General features: G+C 43.3%; 1 protein-coding gene across 7 annotated transcripts in view; it reads right to left on the bottom strand.

The window, feature by feature from the left end:
• The window catches only part of TBL1X (transducin beta like 1 X-linked), a 257,104-nt gene that overhangs the window by 86,415 nt on the left and 150,146 nt on the right, over nt 1-20,543 (bottom strand). For 5 of the 7 annotated variants that reach the window (XM_054008060.1, XM_054008051.1, XM_054008042.1 and 2 more), the window contains one exon: nt 20,421-20,528. The exons of the other annotated variants lie outside the window; for them this stretch is intronic. The gene's annotated coding sequence lies outside the window, so the exon portion shown is untranslated. The remainder of the gene's footprint in view (nt 1-20,420; nt 20,529-20,543) is intronic. 7 annotated transcript variants of the gene reach the window in all.

Below are 20,543 nucleotides of genomic sequence, written 5' to 3' on the forward strand. Positions count from 1 at the left end.
TGCAATGATTACTTGGCTAATATTTGTAAATAATATTAAAAAGGAACATTTCTATATAAATACAATGTTTTATTAGAGGATATACACCTCCAACTGAGGGAACTGTGTTTATTTAGTCTGCAGAAGAGAAGAGTGAGGGAGGGGTTTGATAGCTGCCCTCAACTACCTAAAGGGGGGGTTCAAAGAGGATGGAGCTTGGTTGTTCTCAATGGTAACAGATGACAGAACAAGGAGTAATGGTCTCAAGTTGCAGAGGGGGAGGCCTAGGTTGGATATTAGGAAAGACTATTTCATTAGGAGGGTGGTGAAGCACTAGAATGGGTTACCTACGGAAGTGGTGGAATTTCCATCCTTAGAGGTTTTTAAGGCCCAGTTTGACAAAGCTCTGGCTGGGATGATTTAGTTGGTGTTGGTCCTGTTTTGAGCAGGGGATTGGACTAGATGACCTCCTGAGGTCTCTTCCAACCCTAATCTTCTATGATTCTATGAACAGCCAAATAAGGTGGGGTGGGGGGGATAGGGAGAAGAGAAATCCTACCTAAGGCAAAGTGGTACAACTCAACCCACCTTGCTCCTACTGACGCTTTGGCAGACTTACTGCTGAAGACCCAGATTGCTCGCTTCCCCACAGAGCCCCCAACACAGTTTTCAATACACCACAATCTCAAAGAGGTTTAAAAAAAATAACAAATGAAGATATCCTTGCTCCTAGAACTGGAAGGGACCCCGAAAGGTCGTCAAGTCCAGCCTCCCTGCCTTCACTAGCAGGACCAAGTACTGATTTTGCCCCGGATCCCTAAGTGGCCCCTTCAAGGATTGAACTCATAACCCTGGGTTTAGCAGGCCAATGCTCAAACCACTGAGCTATCCCTCCCATCCAGCCTAACTCCCTGATCCTGGAATGAGTGCCACCTGGAGCCATATTGAAGTTACGATCTATGTGAATGGATCCAACTACAGGACTGGGGCCAAAGTTCACACATGACACAACAAGCAGGGGCCACAGATGAACAAAAGAAGTGAAACGGAGAGAATATGGCTCCTCAGTAAGGCATGTATTATGTGATTCACCATTACCAAGCTACAGTTGTTCAGTGATATTTATGGCATCAGTAGCAATGAGTGGCTGATTTCTACTACAACTGTAACTCTTCGTCCTAACCAGGTTACAGGATTTTTCTATTGCTGTCTCAGAAAGAGGTCAGTACTTTACAAATTAATGCAAAAACGGTTTTGTAACAAACAATATGAACAAAAATAAGAATCAACAGTGCCAGACCATGCACAGATGTACAAGGGGATGGGATGGAATGGGAAGTATACATTCTCATCAATGAGCACAGCCACTCCCCTGATAGTGCCCTGGAAGAGGTGGACGGTTGAGACAGGGAGTGCACAGTATACAGGGTGGCAGAGCATGAACTCCTGAAGGGGAATTCTGATGCAGATAGCTAGATTTCCTCCAAGAATCTCACTGTAGCTCAGCTTTTTTACACCTCTTCCAGTACAGACTCTAAAAATTGCATTTCTGGAGTTCTGATATGATTGTTTTTCATGATTTCTGTATCAAATGTGCTATTTTTTTTTTCTAACTGCCAACCCTGCAAAGAAATTAGGAACTGGGAGTCAGTCTGGGTCCTTTCATTCTTGTGCATCATCACCAGTCAAAATATTCTCTGGGCCAAATTATGCCCTCAGCATATACCTGCACAATAGTATTGCCGTCAGCAAGTCTGCATAGATGTAGCTGACTAGAATTTAGCAAACAACTCCTTGATGAACAAGGAGGATTACGATCCAGCTCACGGTCTCTTGGCTGTGTTGGTTCTACATGGCCAATAGTCATAAAAAGGCAGTGAAAAGTCACTTGTCACTGAAGTCGTCAGTACTGGCTTTGAATAGATACAGGGAACATGTCTGATGAAAGAGAATATGCCACTGATACAGTCACTTTTCAAAGGACAAAGCACATTAAAAACCATAATCTCACACTTACTTTTAACATAATAAAACACCCTTTAAACATGATATGAAATAATAGTTTATTTAAATGGTTAAACAAGCAATTCTAGCATTTAAAAATAAAATCTATAATTAAGTAAAGCACACAACTCATATTTTTAAAATTACTAACATCTTTAAACATTTTAAAATACATGCTATTCCATCAGTTATGGCAGCTAAAGAATTTCAAATCTAGTTTAACTAACTAGGAAAAAGATGCACCTTCACGTCACTTTTCCAAGCCCTAGGGTTCCGCAAAGTCCAGTCACATCTGCAGCATCTACAACGAGCAAACACATCTTGTTGTTCAGTCTTGACCACGTCCCTTTAATCTCCTCTAAAGTTTGCCCTCTAGGTAGCCAGATCGAAGTAGTGGTTTGCCAATTAAAAGAGCAGGCAATAAAAACTCCAACATAAATAATCTGAAATCAAGTCCCCAATTTCCCTTCAGCAGTCTAATTTCTTTAGTTGCAAGATCAAAGGCAACTATACAGTGGGACACAAACAAAATTTGAACACTTGTAAACAGTTAATAAGCAAATTATGTCTAATGATTACATCTATTATACATTGTACAAAAATGAGAGGGTTCTTTATCAAAGCCATCGATAGCACAGTCTGTTTTCATCACTAAAGTTCCACTTTCATATTTGACTACACTGGCTGGAGTCAGGTTTACCTGAGTACATATAGAAATTGATAAAAAACTACCACCAAGAATAATATTTTAGAAAGTTTTTGCGATGGACTGAATAGCAGACACTGAGAAATCACGTTGGATTAGATAGAAAATATGATTTTTTGATGGAGGCTATCAATTGGTATTACTGTTAAATTGGAATATTGAGAACAAAATGGCACTGTAGCTTTAAAGTCATGACTAAAAGATTAGTAATCTATTGTCTATCACCCCAGGGAAACAGAAGAGACAGTCATCAACATGCAACTCCCACAGATCTGTAAATTCCAGTGTGAAATGTACATGGCTTCCTGGTGTCAATAGGACACTCAAAGAGCTGACTAAGAAATAGTCTATAAGGTTCATAAACAAAAGTATCCAGAATTTGGTTTTGCTCTTTCTAAATTAACATTTTAGGCCCTGTCAGTTTAGGTTTAGACCACACAAAATAGAACTGAGTGAAAACACTAATAGCAACATGAATTATTGCTGGCATTAGTTCAGCTCTACTGTAGAGCAGTTCATTTATCAAAGATAACTTAAAGCCAATGGAAACAGATCAAATGGTGTAGGTGATCTGATTAGCTTTATGCTGACTTTCATGTATAGACCTAATGCAGAACTGAGTGGAACACTTCTGACTGTTTTAAGTGGCTCAGCGTCTTCCTTTCACAGTGAGGCCCTCGTATAAAAGAGATCTTTGATCCTTGCCAAGATTTAGTTAAATCCCCCAATTTTTAAAAACGTATTTCAAACTTTTGATATCTTCTCAAGAAAAACAAAAAGAACTATGTAAGTTTCTATAACATCAAGAAGCCATTTCATGAATACAACCCACTGGTCACTTTCTCTCTAAATCGACTTAAAAGTATCATTGACATTGTCTGAGCAAAGCCTGCAATCGAGCCTGTAATAGTCAGTTACAGCAATTGGGACAAAACCACAACAGAAACCCTGGACTTAAATACTGTTAGCAAATATTACATCAACACTGGAACTAGGGTTGCCAACTTTCTACTCGCACAAAACCGAACACCCTTGCCCCGCCCCTTCTCCGAGACCCCGCCCCTGCTCACTCCATCTCCACCCCCGTTGTTTGCTCTCCCCACCCTCACTCAGTCACTCATTTTTCACCTGGCTGGCTCAAGGGGTTGGGGTGCGGGACGGGCTGAGGGCTCTGGCTGGGGGTGCGGACTCTCGGGTGGGGCCAGAAATGAGGAGTTCAGAGTGCAGGAGGGGGCTCCAGGCTAAGGCAGGGGGGCTGGGGTGTGGGAGAAGGTATGGGCTATGGTTTGGGGATGTGGGCTCTGGGCTGGGGTGAGGGGTTTGAGTGGGGGGGGTAATGAGGGCTCTGGCATGGGGCCAGGGATGAGGAGTTTGGGGTGCAGGAGGGGCTCTGGGCTGGGGCAGTGGTTGGGGTCCGGGAGATGGTCAGGGGTGCAGGCTCTGGGTGGTGCTTACCTCAAGCAGCTCCCAGAAGCAGCAGCACGTCCTCCCTCCGACTCCTATTCAGAGGCGCAGCCAGGTGACTCTGTGCACTGCCCCGTCCGCAGGCACCACCTCCACAGTCCCAGCCCCACTGCACGGCACTGCCAACCGGACAGTCAACAGCAGAGCCGCCAGGATCCCTTTTCGACCAATTGTTCCGATCAAAAAACGGACACCTGATCACCCTAACTGGAACCCAAACAGTGCTAACTGCATAGCAGTATTAGGAATTCTGCTCTTAATCATCATAGAGGAAAGAGCATTCAACTTTTTGTACTGTCTCAACCAAAGCAGCATACACTCCCTTCACTGCAAAGTCCTAGAAGCTGAAAATCTAAACACAAAACAAAAGCTTTCTTGACTTCAGCATAACACTAGTGTCAGACATCAGCCACACTAGCCACAATATATTGAAGTGGACATCCTCATCAAAAATGATGCTCAAGCTACTAGCATGGTTTGTACTAAACAACACTTAACACATCAACTTATGAGTCACTAGGAACAACAAATTGAAAAATGAAGCTAATCTTCTACAAATCCCTCAACAAAGCTATCACAACACTAGCAGAGTACTTCATCACAATGTAATGTGCAAAGGAAAGGCAGACTCTTACTAAATACAGTAACTCCTCGCTTAACGTCCTCCTACTTAATGTTGTTTCAAAGTTACGTCATTGCTCCATTAGGGAACATACTCTTTTAAAGTTGTAGTCGTTCGGCTGACTTTACTAGGGAAAACTGCACAAGTTCCTCTTCTCCGCCTCCTCCCCCTCCCTTCCTCCCTCCCTCGCAGTGCTTCCCCCGCCGCCAAACAGCTGTTTGGCGGTGCTTAAGACTTTCTGGGAGGGAGGGACGGAGGGAGCGAGCGAGCGGGGAAACTGCAGGGCCACCCGGAACGCAGGGGCTTTAGGGACTGCAGGGCCCTGGGCTAAGAGGGCCCTGGGGCCCTGGCCTGCAGCTCTAAAGCCCCTTTTGGAATGTGGCACTCCGAGCACCGGCCAGAGGACTCAGGCGGAGCAGGGGCAGCTGCGCAGCCAGTGGCCGGAGAGAAGCGGCGCTTTCCCCTTCAGGAGGAGCAGGGGCAGCCGCTTCTCTCCGGCTGACTTTGAAGCGGAAAGATACCTCTGATAGATACCCACAGTCAGGGCCAGCGCAACCCATTAGGTGACTAGGGTGCTGCGATTTGGGGGGCAGTGACCGCGGCAGTATTTCGCAGGGGACCTTCCGCCACCTCTGTGAGGGGGCGGCATTTCAGGGCGGGACCTTCCGTCACCCTAGGGTGGCGGAGAAACCTGGCGGCACTCCTGCCCACAGTCTCTCTCCTTTTTATACTTGGGCAGCACTTGCCAATAGAACATTAATTTATTGAAAATCTGATTTGAATTGAATTTGCCTTCCCCCATCTCTGCCTCCCATCCTTTTAAGTGCAGCTCAATCACACCCTTCTCTCTTCCCCTTCCACTCAACAGTCACTGACCTAATTGCTGCTACTGATCCTCTTCCTTATTCCCTCAGAGAACAATTGGCATATCAGTGCAGCACAGACAGCTCTGACTGCCCTTGCTTTTGCTACTTTGACCTTGAGCCAACCCTAGCCTTATTTTATTTAAAAAAACAGATATTTTTGTATTCTCCATTATTCTTTTGAATAATATATATATATATATATATATATACACACACACACACACACACACACACACACACACACAGGGACTCCACTTAAGCCTAGAGATCAGCTTGGGGAGATCACTTTGTAGATTTGGGGCTTTGAATTACGGTATATCTATAGACAGTTTTTAAAATGTGTATTACACACTTAAGACTACAACAGATCCTTCAGAAATAATTGGGCCTATCACCAAGCAGGTAATTAGCAAAGGCATATTGATATGCAGAGTAAAAAAAAAAAATCAATTGAAAGTAACTATATACATGTGCAGAAGTACTAGTAGCCAGTTTGAAATGTTGATTTTTTTTCCTACTTCACCACCATATGTAGGCTAATCAGCTCCAAATCCTAGGTTTTAAATAAAAACTACTTCTAGTTTTCTAACCTTAAAAAAAGAGAATGGTGGGGGAATGGAAAAAATGGAGGAATAACAAAATTATGCTATACATGCTTGTATAACCGAGAAATGTCAAAAGCAACGTTTTTATGAAAACCAGACTGAGGAAAGGCTTCACAGAATAGGACCTCAGATACTAAAGTTTAGCTTAGAGCCATTACCGTGGCTGAATTTTAAACTCAGAAAAGAAAGGACTCCCAAAACAATGTGATGCAACTTTCAATACAGCGGTGTAAACAAAAGCCACTAATATCTAAATTAAAACTTTCTGGTTTAGCTTTCCTTGTTTTTCAGTGAACCCCTTAAAAATTAGAAGTAATTTACATTTGAGGTTCACAAATTTGTTGAAGGAAATAATTAAGTCTTAAATGGCTGGAGATCTTTGATTTTTCTATTCTTGGAACAGAATGGTGCAAGTGAAATTGCCACAGTCTCTGTTTTGTGTTATCCAAAATTGCAGTGTTGATTCAGAATAAAGAGACCAACCCCTTTTCTTAGCCACTGAGAAGATTAATGTTTCATGATGCTTAGTCTGAAGTTGGACTTTTCCTGTATATTATAATGTCAAAGCAAATTTATGTCAACTCTCTTTTGGAACAAGTTTCATAACTTGAAGGCACACATCACAAACAAGGGTTCTTCCCATTTCATTAAATTTCATTTTTCTAGAGATCCTAATGTTAAAAACATTTACAAAAAATTGCATAAGATTAATGGAATCATAGATTTCAAGGCCAGAAGGGACCATTATGATCAAGTCTGGCTCCTGCGGTCCACAGGACTTTCCTTAATTAATTCCTGCTTCAAGTCCAATTGCCAAGGCTGAACTAGAGAATTTATTTTAGAAAATCATCTGATCTTGATTTTAAGATGTCCAGTGAAAGAAAATCCACAAACGCTTAGTAAATTGTTCCAATGGTTAATTATTCTCACTGTTAAAAATTTGCACCTTATTTCTGATCCCCATGTATGTACATATAGACTATGATCAAGTCACCCTTTAAACTTCTCTTTGATATGATAAAAAGATCAAACTCCTTGCGTTTCTCACTATAAAGACAAATTTTTCAATCCTTTATTCATTCTTGAGGATCTTCACTGAACCCTCTCCAATTTTCAAGAAGAATATTGAAGTGCGAACAATAGAACTGGACACAGTAGTCTAGTAGTGGTCACACCACTGCCAAATACAAAGGTAATATAAGATCCCTACTCCTCCTTAAAATTCCCCCGTCTACACATCCAAAGATGTATTAGCCCTTTTAGCTACGGTGTTGCATTGTGAGCTCATGTTCAGCTATTTAAGAGGAAACTATATATGCAAATTAGAATGTTGAATTCCTTAGTGAAACTACGTGCCAACTCCTGTGTTTCCAGGCGCTGCCAGAACTTTGTTAGGTTTTGACTGAGTATGAAACAATATGATACAGAACTTTCCTCCAGAAAGGAAAGCTAGTCACTCAGCAAATCCCAATTTCTCAATTCGACTCTCCTCAAGGCACACTGTGGCATGTAAATACTAAAGGGATTTTCAAAAACACTCATCACTGAACTAACTCTGCTCCCACTTACGTAAATTGCAGTCTTACTACAGACTTCAAGGAGAGCAGAATCAGCAAATATTAAGCATGTTTGAAAATCCTACCATACAAGTTACATGAGGGGAAGGGAAGGAGGCTATTTTAGTTTGATGCCATTTCTACACTAGTCTTGTTTCCCTCCTAAAAAGTCTGCATTAGTGATAGCAGTAGTGAGGAGGGCTGTAGTGCTGATGAGGTGCCAGCTTTTTAATAGTCACTGTGTCATATAGACCTGCTCAAACCTGGGTTAGATGACAGAGAAATTAAAACACTGGTAGGCTAGTCTGCATGAGCCCTACCACCACTGCAACCACTGGGGAGTCACACAGGGGGTAGCAATAGTGACATGGGGCTGACGTAAACGGTGACACTGTCTCACAAACACTAAAATAATGTTATAAGCATATAGCAAGTTGATTATATTTCATACATGGCATACACACAACATTTTAAAAATAATGACATACCTTGACAAATGTAGACACAAATAACTACTGTGATACAGCAGAGCCAGGGAGCAGTGGGAGAGTGGTAGAGGGGAGATATATAAGCCCTAGGCCATCCTTCGGCATGCAACCCATCAGGGTAACCCGCTGGTGGGCCGCAAGATATTCTGCTAACGTTGACCGTCTGCAGGCACGCTCCCTCCCACCCCCCGCAGTTCCCAGTGGTTGCAGTTCACCATTCCCGGCCAATGGGAGCTGTGGGAAGCGGCAAGCTGGCAGCTCTCATTGGCCGGTAACGGCGAACTGCGGCAACTGGGAGCTGCGGGGGGGGCCATGCCTGCAGACGGTCAACGTCAGCAAAATGTCTCACATCCTGCCAACGGATTACCCTGATGGGCCGTGTGCCGAAGGTTGCCAACACCTGCCCAAGGCTAATTAAGGCGTGGTTCCCTGTAGACTAGGAAGAGTTACTACAGGTTAACTGGAGTACCTGTAACTAATTAAGGCCCTGTCAGGAACCTAATAAAAAAAACCCTACTTCAGGCAGACAGGGTGGAGTGAGGAAGGAGAGAGGACTGGAGTTTGGAGGTGTGTTGCTGAGAATTGAAAGACCAGAGAACCCCAGCAGAGCATGGAGACTCCCTCCCCCAGGGTCAAGCACCGAGGGTAACCCTACCCAAGAGGGAAGAGGGTAAGAAACCTGCTGGGGTTGAGAGGTGCTGGGGCTCAGAGTGAGGCGCAAACCCAGACCCCTTCCCTGCTTCCTTCCTCTACCACCTTCCCGGGCCACTAGCGGGGCCCTCGGCGCACTAAGAGCAGGGGCAAGGAGTGGTATCCTAGCCCCCCGCCAAGAAAAGTGTGGGACCCACCATACCAACGTCGGCCATTTTGTCACACTACATAGGTTGATACAGATACATTAAAATATACTAATTCATTATCTGAAGGTTAGAAAAGAGGCAGTTAATTAACATTTTTTACTACAAGTTTTTGAGTGTAAAGGCCAATGTATTATTTCAATGGACGGCCAATTCCAATTTTGTTGAGAGAGAGAGAGACTGTGTGTGTGTGTGTGCGCGCACACGTGCGTGCACTCTTGGTAAGCCGTATGGTTATCCTGTTCAGGAGCTTCTTAAGGCATATCATTCTTTTAGTGCCACCCGTAACAGTAACCACCATTTCCTAAAAGGGCTTAGCACCCCACTACAAGAGGGGTAGAAAACTACTGAGTGGAATCCTCACCCCACTGAAGACAGTGGGAGACTTGCCATTGACTTCAGTGGAGCCAGGATTTCACCCATAATCTATAAAGAATATATACTACAGTACAAGCTGTTCAGAGTGGATTTCTATGCTTCCTGCCTATGAACAAATCTATAAGTCAGACTGATACCAATTTTCCCCATCTCTTCTGTAAAGCCATAGGATACATTGCACGTCTTTATTATTACAGTGGAAAACAGGATTTTCCTTTAAACATGTGAACCCTCAATTGAAACCCAAATTAGATAACACTTCTCTCTAAATTTCAGTAAGTGATTTTTTAAAAAGAGTGATTTGAATAATTAAATAAATCCAGTCAGATGAGATTGTTAGAGGGGGGAATAAAGATTGTTTTAAGTTTCCTTGATCAGAGAGGCACAGTCATGTTATAAAAGAGGGCTCATAAAATTGATTACTTTGTTTATTAGGTCTGCAAAGAGACTAGATAAAAAGGAAATTAATTTGAATTTGTGAATGCACCAGTTGAGCTGAGCTTACTTAAATTGATTTAAGTAGACTGTAAATACAATTGATGTTTACAGAGCTTTGGCACATTTGCTAATTTACTCTGTATACAATATAGTAACCACAACAAAACTTTAACCACACTAATATTTAAGGATACAAAGAAAAAATGCAAGAAGGAACTGTTTTATTACAATGGATACATTATTTGCATTCCATCCCCATTTTGTTTCTCATTAGATAACAGATACAGCACCTCAATCCTCTGTCTTTTAATCAAGAAAATATAAGATTCTTGCATGGGGTAGAGGAAGTACTTCTCTTTCCAGAAGTTAGGTCTGAATGTAATGTCAGTCTTGTGATGGGAGTCGGTTTGTCCTCGCCTAGCGAGTCCAAACCACAACCTGCCACTAGCTATCCCAGCTTTCTTAGTACTACCCTGTACTATTCCAGTTGGCCAAGTCAGTGTAATCACTTTTATGAAGGAAAAGACTTAGAATAAGATACTTCATTACGAAGTTCAGTGAATTTGGACAGCTAGATGTACAATTTCACCTGCAGATAGCAAGTAGCTTGTTAAATAAAAAACCTTTTTTTAAAGTGGCATATTTTTACAAGAACAGCTGGACGCTTGGATTGTAAAGATCCAGAAGCAGATTTTGGGTATGTAAGTGCAGGGGAGGAATTCAAAAAGTAGTAGGCTTGTTCAGAGATAAAAATCCAATCGGCAATTTAAAGGGCCTAGGGCTCCCGGCAGCAGCTGGAGCCCCAAGCCCTTAAAATTGCTGCCAGAGCCCCGCTGCCAGAGCCCCAGGGTAGTGGAGGCAGCTGGAAGCCCCGGGGCTCCATCAACGATTTAAAGGGCCTGGGGCTGAGAGCCCCTGGCCCTTTAAATCACCACCGGAGCCCCACCGCCGCTACCCCAGGACTCTGGCAGCTGGGCTTGGATGGCGATTTAAAGGGCCGCCATTACCGCAGCGGAGCCCCGGGCCCTTTAAATCGCTGACGGTTCTGGTAGCGGGGCTCCAACAGTGATTTAAGGAGCCCAGGGCAATAGCGGTGGCTGGAGTCCCGGACCGTTTAAATTGCTGCCCGAGTCCCACTGCTGGAGGCCAGGGTAGCGGTGGCAGCCGAGAGCCCCCGGGGCTCCTTCCGCAATTTAAAGGGCACAGGACTCCACTGCGGTAGTGGCGGTCGGGAGCCCCTGGCCCTTCAAATCACGGACGGAGCCCTGGGCCACTGCTGCTACCCCGGAGCCCTGGCAGCGGGGCTCGGGCAGTGATTTAAGGGGCTCGGGGCTCTAAAGGCCCCCCCTTCCGGGTGAGGCCCCGCCCCTTCCGGTTGAGGCCCCGCCCCTGCTCAGGACTCTGGCATACCGGTAAGTCCTTTAAGTTACATTCACTGCTGGCTGTGACTTATTTCTCACATCCCTGGACTTACCTGGAGGTCCATCTACTCAATCACAAGTCCTTCTTTCACAAAATGCATATTTCAGAGCCTTACATTTAGATGACATGCTCTCTTGCCCTCCCCTCCTCTTTCCTGGTCCTCCCCCCTCAATAGTTCTGTGAACCAGTTCAGTTTTCTCTTTATTTTAATAATAAAATATATTATGTAAAGATAGATGAAAATGACTAAACAATAAATAAAAAACCCAACAGAAAATATAATCCAGGGAATAATCCAGTTTGGGAAGAGAAGGGAGGCGGGAACCCAGAGCAGTCCTAATTGTAAACTAAAAAGACTTTAAAAATGTCAAAAGGAAAAACTCGTTTCAACTGTGGTCTTAAAAAATCTCTGATCAAAATGTTTATTTTGCCATTGTCAAACTGTCAGTGCTTGTTTTCAATTCCCATCCCAGCCTCTATTTAGAAGATAAACATTGCAATGCACTTACATGACATTTTCCTTTTCTAGCTTACATTTAGGAAGGAAAACATTTAACTAAGGCTATGTCTACATGGCCCCACAGTTCAGAATAAGGGGGCGTGAAATGAATGCGTACTCCTGTGCTGCGCTGTTGCTCTCCCCCCCACCACCCCACCCAGTCCGGGGATCACTGTAGCAAACTACAAGATACCTAGTTCATGTTAATGCCATCCTCTTAAACAGGACTAAATTAATGCAAACTAGGTATCTTTTTGTTTGTGCTCACAAAATCCACATGGGGGAGTTACAGTGCAGCACTTTGTAGTCTTAACTGCAGGGCTGTGTAGTCAGGTTCTAAGACACCTATGGAACACTGAATGGAGTCCACGCTAGCAGAACCTGATTCAGGATCAGGGCCTAATAGAGAATAAAAGGAGCTTTCTTGATTTTTTTATCTGAAATAAATGTATCGGGATTAAAAAACGTTATGTCAGCCAACTTCTGGGAGCCTAACATCTCCTCACAGAAACCCCAAAGTCGTCGTTTATTTTTTAAACAGAACTGGATTAGAAGTTCAGTGTGTATCTGTATGGGGGGGTTGGGTGAGTTGGCTTTAAGACCAGCAATTAATTTAGGGGTATATTTATTTAGCTGAATTATAGTAACTGCAGTTTTATATCCTAACACAGGGTTTCTCAAACTCATTGCTCCCCCTTCCCCCAACAACCAAAATTACTACACGACCCCGGGAAGGGGAACCAAAGCCCGAGCCCCATCCCCCTGGGCGGGGGGTGGGGGGGGCAAAGCCAAAGTCCAAGCCCCGCTGTCCTGGGGGGCGCCAAAGCTTGAGGGCTTCAGCCCTGGGCAGTGGGGCTCAGACTGGCTTCAGCCCCGAGCCCCAGCAAGTCTAACGCCAGCCTTGGAGACCCCATTAAAATGGGGTTGTGACCCACTTTGGGGTCCTGACCACAGTTTGGGAACTGCTGTCCAGTTTTGGGCACCACACTCAGGGCCGGTGCTACCATTTAGGCAAACTAGGCGGTTGCCTAGGGCGCCAAGATTTGGGGACGCCAAAAAGCGGTGGCCCCAATTTATTTTTTTTTTACAGCATTCCTATGCCCTCTCCCCGAGCGCGCGGTCACTGCTCCACTTCTCCCACCTCCCAGGCTTGCAGCGCCAATCAGCTGTTTGTCGCCGCAAGCCTGGGAGGGGAGGAGAATTAGAGCAGGGGCGGCGTGCTCGGGGAGGAGGAGGAGCAGAGGTGAGCTGGGGTGGGGAACTGCCACACGGCTCCCCGGGGGGAGGACTGCCACGGCGGGGGGGGGGGGGGGCGCCTCAGGATTGGGGGGGGCAGGGAGCTGCTGCAGGGCTGGGGCGCAAGGTGGAAGTTTCACCTAAGGCACAAAACTTCCTTGCACTGGCCCTGCCCACATTACAATAAGGATGTGGAAAAATTGGAAAGAGTTCAGCAGAGGGCAACAAAAATGATTAGGGGGCTGGAGCACATGATTTATGAGGATAGGCTGAGGGAACTGGGATTATTTAGTCTTCAGAAGAGAAGAATGAGGGGGGATTTGATAGCTGCTTTCGACTACGTGAAAGGGGGTTCCAAAGAGGATGGATCTAGATTGTTCTCAGTGGTACCAGATGACAGAACATGGAGTAATGATCTCAAGTTGCAGTGGGAGAGGTTTAGGTTGGATATTAGGAAACACTTTTTCACTAGGAGGGTGGTGAAGCACTGGAATGGTTTACCTGGGGAGGTGGTGGAATCTCCTTTCTTAGAGGTTTTTAAGGTCAGGCTTGACAAAGTTGGGGATTGGTCCTGCTTTGAGCAGGGGGTTGGACTAAATGACCTCCTGAGGTCCCTTCCAACCCTGATATTCTATGATTCTATGATATCAAGATGACAATCAATATAAAGCAAAAACCCAGTGAACAAAACTTTGAAAAGCAATCATTCAGTTCTTGTTTTGAACAATTAAACAGGATCAAATTAGGGCTAACTAGGAATTTTGGCACACCCAACATGGTACTCTCCTGTCCCTTACTCCCACACTGTGGCCACACCCCTCCTTTGGGCAGCAGCAGGTTTCAGAGTTCAGATACCTGGTGCAAATCACACCTCTTGGAGCTACTGATACACACTGTCTGCAGATTCAGGCAGGCATTAGTTACACGAGGTTCCAGTTTCCAAGATTTTCTGTGTATCCACAGGAATGTCTACACTGAACACTAATCCAGGCTCTGACTTGGGCTTGAGCCCAAGCCCCTCTCCCAGACGCACACAAATCAATCTGACTTGGGTCAGCAAGCACTCAGAACCCAGGTCCTAGGTCCTGCCACTGGTTGTCCTACTGTGACTCAGGTCCAAGCCCTATCATTTTGCAGTAGGGAGATATCCGAAGTCAGAAAGTCTGTGTAGTGCAGTATGGACGTGTTAGTACGCCTGTGAAACATGGGTCCAGCAATTGTAAACCCAGGTTTACAATGCAGCATGGATGCTCAAACACAAGCTTGGAAACACCAAGTCCACAAACTTGGGTCCCACAGACCCAGGTTGAGTGTGAACTGTAGACATACCCCAGGAGGGCTAACAAGCAATTTTTTTTTTTTTTAAATGAAAGCCAAGATTTTGTTGTTATTCTGTGACTCCAGTATTGGGATCCTAGGCACAGGCCTACAGTACCCTATGCCTTAATTTCTTAACTGCAGAGCCAGATTATCATTTTATTAACTCTACCTTAGAGGTCAATTTATGTATTTGTTTTGCCCCACTGCTCTCTTCTCATCAAATTTCACAACTCGCAAATGATCGATATGTTGAACTCTGAATCCCGATGAACCCTACAAATCAAATAGAGTGTAGAGAACAGTATTGCTAAGTCACAGTGTTCAAAAATCATGAGCCATGCCCCAAACAATCATGAGCTTCATTTTAAACATCATTAACTTTTAAAAATAATAAACTTCGGGCTCTTTATATTTTCAAGTTTTTCTCAGCAACTCACTCTTAATTTTTTAATTTTTAATTAAAGCTGGAGAGATTGTCTGGTAATAACCTGATTCCAGTAGCTGGGGCTTTAAGAAAAACACCATATATCACAAGACCGTGATAAAAATTCTGTAAGTTGTTAACAATGGGAATAGTAGGGTTTCTTTTTTTTTTTCTTTTTCCATCTCTTCAGTGCAATTCACAGAAATAAAAAAAATGTTTCTCTAATAGAGATGTTCAAATTCTAATCAACTATATTTTTGCTAGAGGTAGTTGGTCCATTAATACTTCATGAATAAACAGCATTCACTAAGTTATGATTCATAGGGTTGCATGAGAAGTATTAATGATTATATGGAGTGCCACAGCATATATTCCTGAAATATTTGAAAATGATGAAAGTTTAAACAGTGTTTATTTTTAATGTTTTAATGTTTATTTTTCCAAAAGTTCCTACCAGCAGTTAATTATTTTCCAGTCAAACAGAAACAATGTAACGTGACCTATGTGAGTAACCATACATCATGAATAATGAATACTGAATAGTCAAAGTGCATAGTTCATGAACTTTCCCATAGGCTTTAACTTATTTGTTGAAACTTTCTGACAAATACATTTTCAGAAATCAAAATCAGTTTATGAATGGTTCATTAACTAAAAAGGGACTATGTTCATAATGAATATCATTACAAATGAGTAGTTTGACCATTTCTATTTCATCATGTTTATATAGACGTGAATGACCAGAGTGCTAAATCAAGTTGTCTCTGATTTTGAAAGCTTCCCCAGCTGCCAATGCGATAGCACTACTAATGTTCCAAATAAATAAAACAAACAAGCCAACCACAAACCCCAGTTACCCTTTGTTTTAAAAAAATTGAGATTCCTGAGTAGCAGCAGTGCACTAATGTATCACATAACTTACAAAACTCAAGCACTTACAAACAAGACAATAGTTAATTGCATGGTAAATCTTACACTGCCTATAGAACATAAATCACATTTTTACCAAGTACAAAGACATGTACATTCCATTAGAACAAACAACCTTAACTCTGACCCACCATGAAATATTTTCTTCATTAATCTCAAAACAAAGAGAAAAGCCATCTGAAAACCTACCAAAATATGTATATAACTATGCTTCACATATATAGGTGACCTTAACGTAGGTCCATACATGAACATAAAAATATCATTATTAATTTATGATAAAATTGCTATTAAATGTCAAATGCAACATTCTAACAGTATTCAAGAAACATCATTTCTAAGCAATTAACAACAAAAATATAGTATCAACTGACATAAGCATAAAATCTTTATTACTTATTATCTCTAAAAGAACCTAGATATCAAAATTAAGGTATCAAAATAATACATTAAAATTAAAAAAACATTCTAGACAGGTGACAATTTGTGAGTACTGTTTGACATGCTAAGAATTAAGCCCATCATCTTACTTTTGTTACACCACCTCCCCCAAATCCCATTCCAGCCTACTTGTTTGGCTTATCCATCTATTATGTCTACACTTTTAGACTTCAAGCCCTTTGGAGCAGATACTCTCATTTCCTATATATTTATACAGCACTCAGCACAATGTGGTTTCAACCTGCCATATCTATGATAAATATTGGCCAAGATTTTTCAAAAATGACAAGTGATTTGGGGGACTTTAATTTTCAGAGCCCAACTTGAGACACTACACGTGGTTTGATGCTCAGCACTTGAAAATCAGGCCCCTTTTAAGATGTCTCAAGTTGGACACCCAAAATCACTAATCACTTTTTAGAATCTTCACTAATGTGTCTGCCTGTTACATTGGCAGTGTAAAATTTATTCTCTCCCTATAACAGGTCAGATACCTACATAACTGGAACTAGAACTCTCACCCTACAGCTCCATCAGTGCCAGGATCATGAAATCCAGACTGAGAACCAGCCTCTGATATGGTTAGACACTTGTGCAAGGAACCTTCTTTTAATGGATAGCTGGACAAAACCTAGTAACAGGGCTCTCTTGGCCATACAAGAACTATAAGGCTGAAATTTGTCATAAATTCATAGATTCCAAGACCAGAGGGGACCACTGTGATCATCTAGTCCAACCTCCTGTACAACACAAGCCATAGCCCTTCCCCAAAATAATTCGTAGAGCATAGCTTTTAGAAACAACATCCAATCGTAATTTTAAAATGGTCAGCGATGGAGAATCCACCACAAGCCTTGGTAAATTTTTCCAAGCATTAATTGCTCTCACTGTTCATAGTTTCTAGTCTGAATTTGTCTAGCTCTAACTTCTAGGCATTGCATTATATTATACCTTTCTCTGCTAGATTGAAGAGCCCATTATTAAATATTTGTTTCCCATATAGATACTTATACACTGTAACCAAGCCAACCCTTTAACCTTGTCTTTTTTGGCCCAAATCTTTATCACCACGTTATGCACAGGATGATTTAGGGCAGGGATCGGCAACTTTTGGCATGCGGCTCGCCAGGGTAAGCCCCCTGGTGGGCCGGGCCGGTTTGTTTACCTGCCACGTCCGCAGGTTTGGACGATCATGGCTCCCACTGGCTGCGATTTGCCACTCCGGGCCAATGGGGGTCATGGCCAGCACATCCCTCGGCCCATGCCGCTTCCCGCTGCCCCCATTGGCCCGGAGCGGCGAACCGGCGGGAAGCGGCATGGGCGAGCGATGTGCTGGCCGCGGCTTCTCGCCGCCCCCATTGGCCTGGGACAGAAAACCGCGGCCAGTGGGGGCCGCGATCGGCTGAACCTGCCGCATCAGGAAGTAAATAAAACTGGCCCAGCCCGCCAGAGTGCTTACCCTGGCGAGCCGCGTGCCAAACATTGCCAACCCCTGATCTAGACAGAAAAATGCGAATGCAAATTGGGTTCTTTAAAAAGCGTTTATAAGACGGCCAATAAGCAATGATTCCAAAAACTCAAGAAAGAGAACAACTTTGGCTAAAAGCTTATTCTGGTTCAGTGGATCGACGGCAGCAATTAGAAAAATAACATATAACAACCAGAAAAAGGGGGAAATAGAAATAACTCATATAAATTATAAGTTATGAAGTACAGAAAATTGATGTGGGAAACTAAGGACATCAGAAAAAAATCCATGACTGGCAGGGCTAAGGACAATAAGGAATTTAAGTATATTATGTACAAAAGAAATCATAGCAAAGATCAATAGGCCCATTGCTAAATACACATGGTAAACCTGTTAATGATGCCAAAGGTGGATTAAGGTTTCCTGGGACCCTGGGCCAGAGCACTTCCAGTTTCGCCCCTTCTGCTTGTGGCCCCTCCCACAGCTGCACCCCTTTCTGACCCTTCTCCAGGGTCCGCCCCTGTTCCACCCAGGGTCTTGGCTTGGGGACCACTGCGGGGGGGCTTCCCCCATCCCACAGCTTCTGCCAGGGTCGGGCCGGGGCTGCTGGGGGGAGGGGCTTCTCCATCCCACTGCTTCTACCAGAGACGGGGTCAGGCCAGGCCAGGGGCAGTGGGAGGTGGCTTCCCCCATCCCGTGGCTTCTTCCAGGAATGGGTTCAGGGGTCATGGGGGGGGGGTTCCTCCACCCCACACGCCTGGCACTGCTGCTGGGAGTCTGGGCTTCCACCCCGGATGGCAGATTTTTTTCCAGGGGCCCCCCAGTTGGCCAGGGACCCTGGACCTGGGCCCCATGGGCCCAGTGGCTAATCCGCCACTGATGATGCAAAAAACACATCAATAAATATTTTTGTTCTGAATTTGAAAGGAAGCAGAATGATGTACGTGTATCACATGAGGATGATCAAACTTTCCTGTCCATTAGTAACTAAGGAGGACATTAGACAACATCTAGTAGGGATAAACGTATTTCATATCAGCAGGCTTGGATAACTTTTATCCAAGAGTTCTAAAAGGGTTGGTTGAGCAGACCTCTAGCCCTCTGATGTTAATTTTTTAGTAAAGCTTGGAATATCAGGAACACTGCAAAAGACTGGAAGACTGCTAATGTTGTGCCAATAGTTAAAAAAGGAATGCACTGACTAAATATAGGCTGGTGAGGCTGACAACAATCCCAGGCAAAACAGTGGAAAAAGCCAATATGAGATTCAACTGATAAAAGAATTAATGGATAGGAATATAATTAGGGCCTGTCAACATTGTTCAATGGAAAATAAGTCTTGTCAAACAAATCTGATTTAATTATTTGATCAGATTATAAGTTTGGTTGATGCAGGTAACTGTGTGATTATAATATACCTAGACTTTTGTAAAGCATTTGGCTTAGTACTGTGTGACATCCTGATTAGAAATTCCTTAGAAATTTACTTTTTCAATGAAATGAATTCCAGCAAATATTTTTTTTTTATTTAAAATCAGCATTTTTGTCTTTTGTCCCTCCCCAACCCTTTCTCCTTTTTTCCCCAAAGGAAAAAAGGGAGATAAAAAGGGGAAGAAAAACCAATCTCTGGACAATGGTGAAAGAAGAAAGAACAATCTGTAAAGAAAGGGGTATGGAAGGAAACTTTAGAAAGTTTATAAAATAGCCATCATCACAATGTTCCCCAGAAGCTAGAGATGATGAGGCAGTAACACCATAGTTGAAAAGGAGCCAGCTGGCCCCTAATATGGAGTTGACAGAGAGCTAGGCAGAATTCTCTGAATATATGAATTGCTACACCTACGTATGATAGCCAATCCTTCGTTTCTGTAACAATGGTGGGCCAACATATTTGGGATGAGGATTAGGTCTGTATGTAAAGGTCTTGATCTTCCCCTATACTGAGGTTACGTAGGTCTTTTTCCCAAACGTATCTTTAAGGCCTTGATCTACATGTTCCCTCCATAGGAGTCCACCAATATAGAGAAGGAATCAAAATTTAACCAAGAATTCTGCACTAGATCATTGACAAAGTGCCCTGCAGGCTCTAGTTGGCACAACCCCCAACCCTGCAGACAGATGTATGACATCTTGGAAAGTATTGTGCAAACATTTTGATACCATACCCAGCAAAATGGAAATTCTCCAGGACCCGTTAAGACTGACCTCATGAAGAGAGAAAAATAATTTTGCAAATAATTTTGTAAGGACTCTAGCCTAATGTAAATGGACAGACAGTTCTAAATAAATGTAAGAAAATTAATACACTCTTTTTAACAGACGATGTCTGAGAGTAGATTCCTTCTATTGTAAAGAATTTTCTGGAGCAGCTAGCTAACACAGAATCCACTTTATCAGTGATAGCTTGCTTCCTTGCTCTTTTTCCTGGCATTTTTTATAATTTGGTGAAGTTTATAAAAAGGAATTTCAGAAAAAGGACTGATAATATTTATTGACTTTTTATCAAACAAGACTGAGGGAGTTGGGACCATCTTAGCCTTGAATTACGGTGCAAGTGGAGACTTAACAACAGAACTCTTTCTACAAAATGCAGGTGTTATCTTGCTGTGCTCCAGCTGTGACCAGGACTTAGGCCAGCAGAGAACAATCGGAAAGTGGGGAGAATGGGCGAATAGCATTCTCAAGGTAAGTCCATGTTTGGAATTACTTTGGTTTACCTGGTCGTGAGACCTTTGAGCTGCTGAATGCTGCTCCTCGTAGGCTGCTGTCGAGAGTCTGGGGGTTTGAGTTACCATTGAGATCACGACATCCGACAGTTGATAAGTCTGGAATGAGAGGCA

Source organism: Malaclemys terrapin, chromosome 1 (genome assembly GCF_027887155.1).
Source record: "Malaclemys terrapin pileata isolate rMalTer1 chromosome 1, rMalTer1.hap1, whole genome shotgun sequence".
In the NCBI taxonomy this organism is placed as follows: Eukaryota; Metazoa; Chordata; order Testudines; family Emydidae; genus Malaclemys; species Malaclemys terrapin.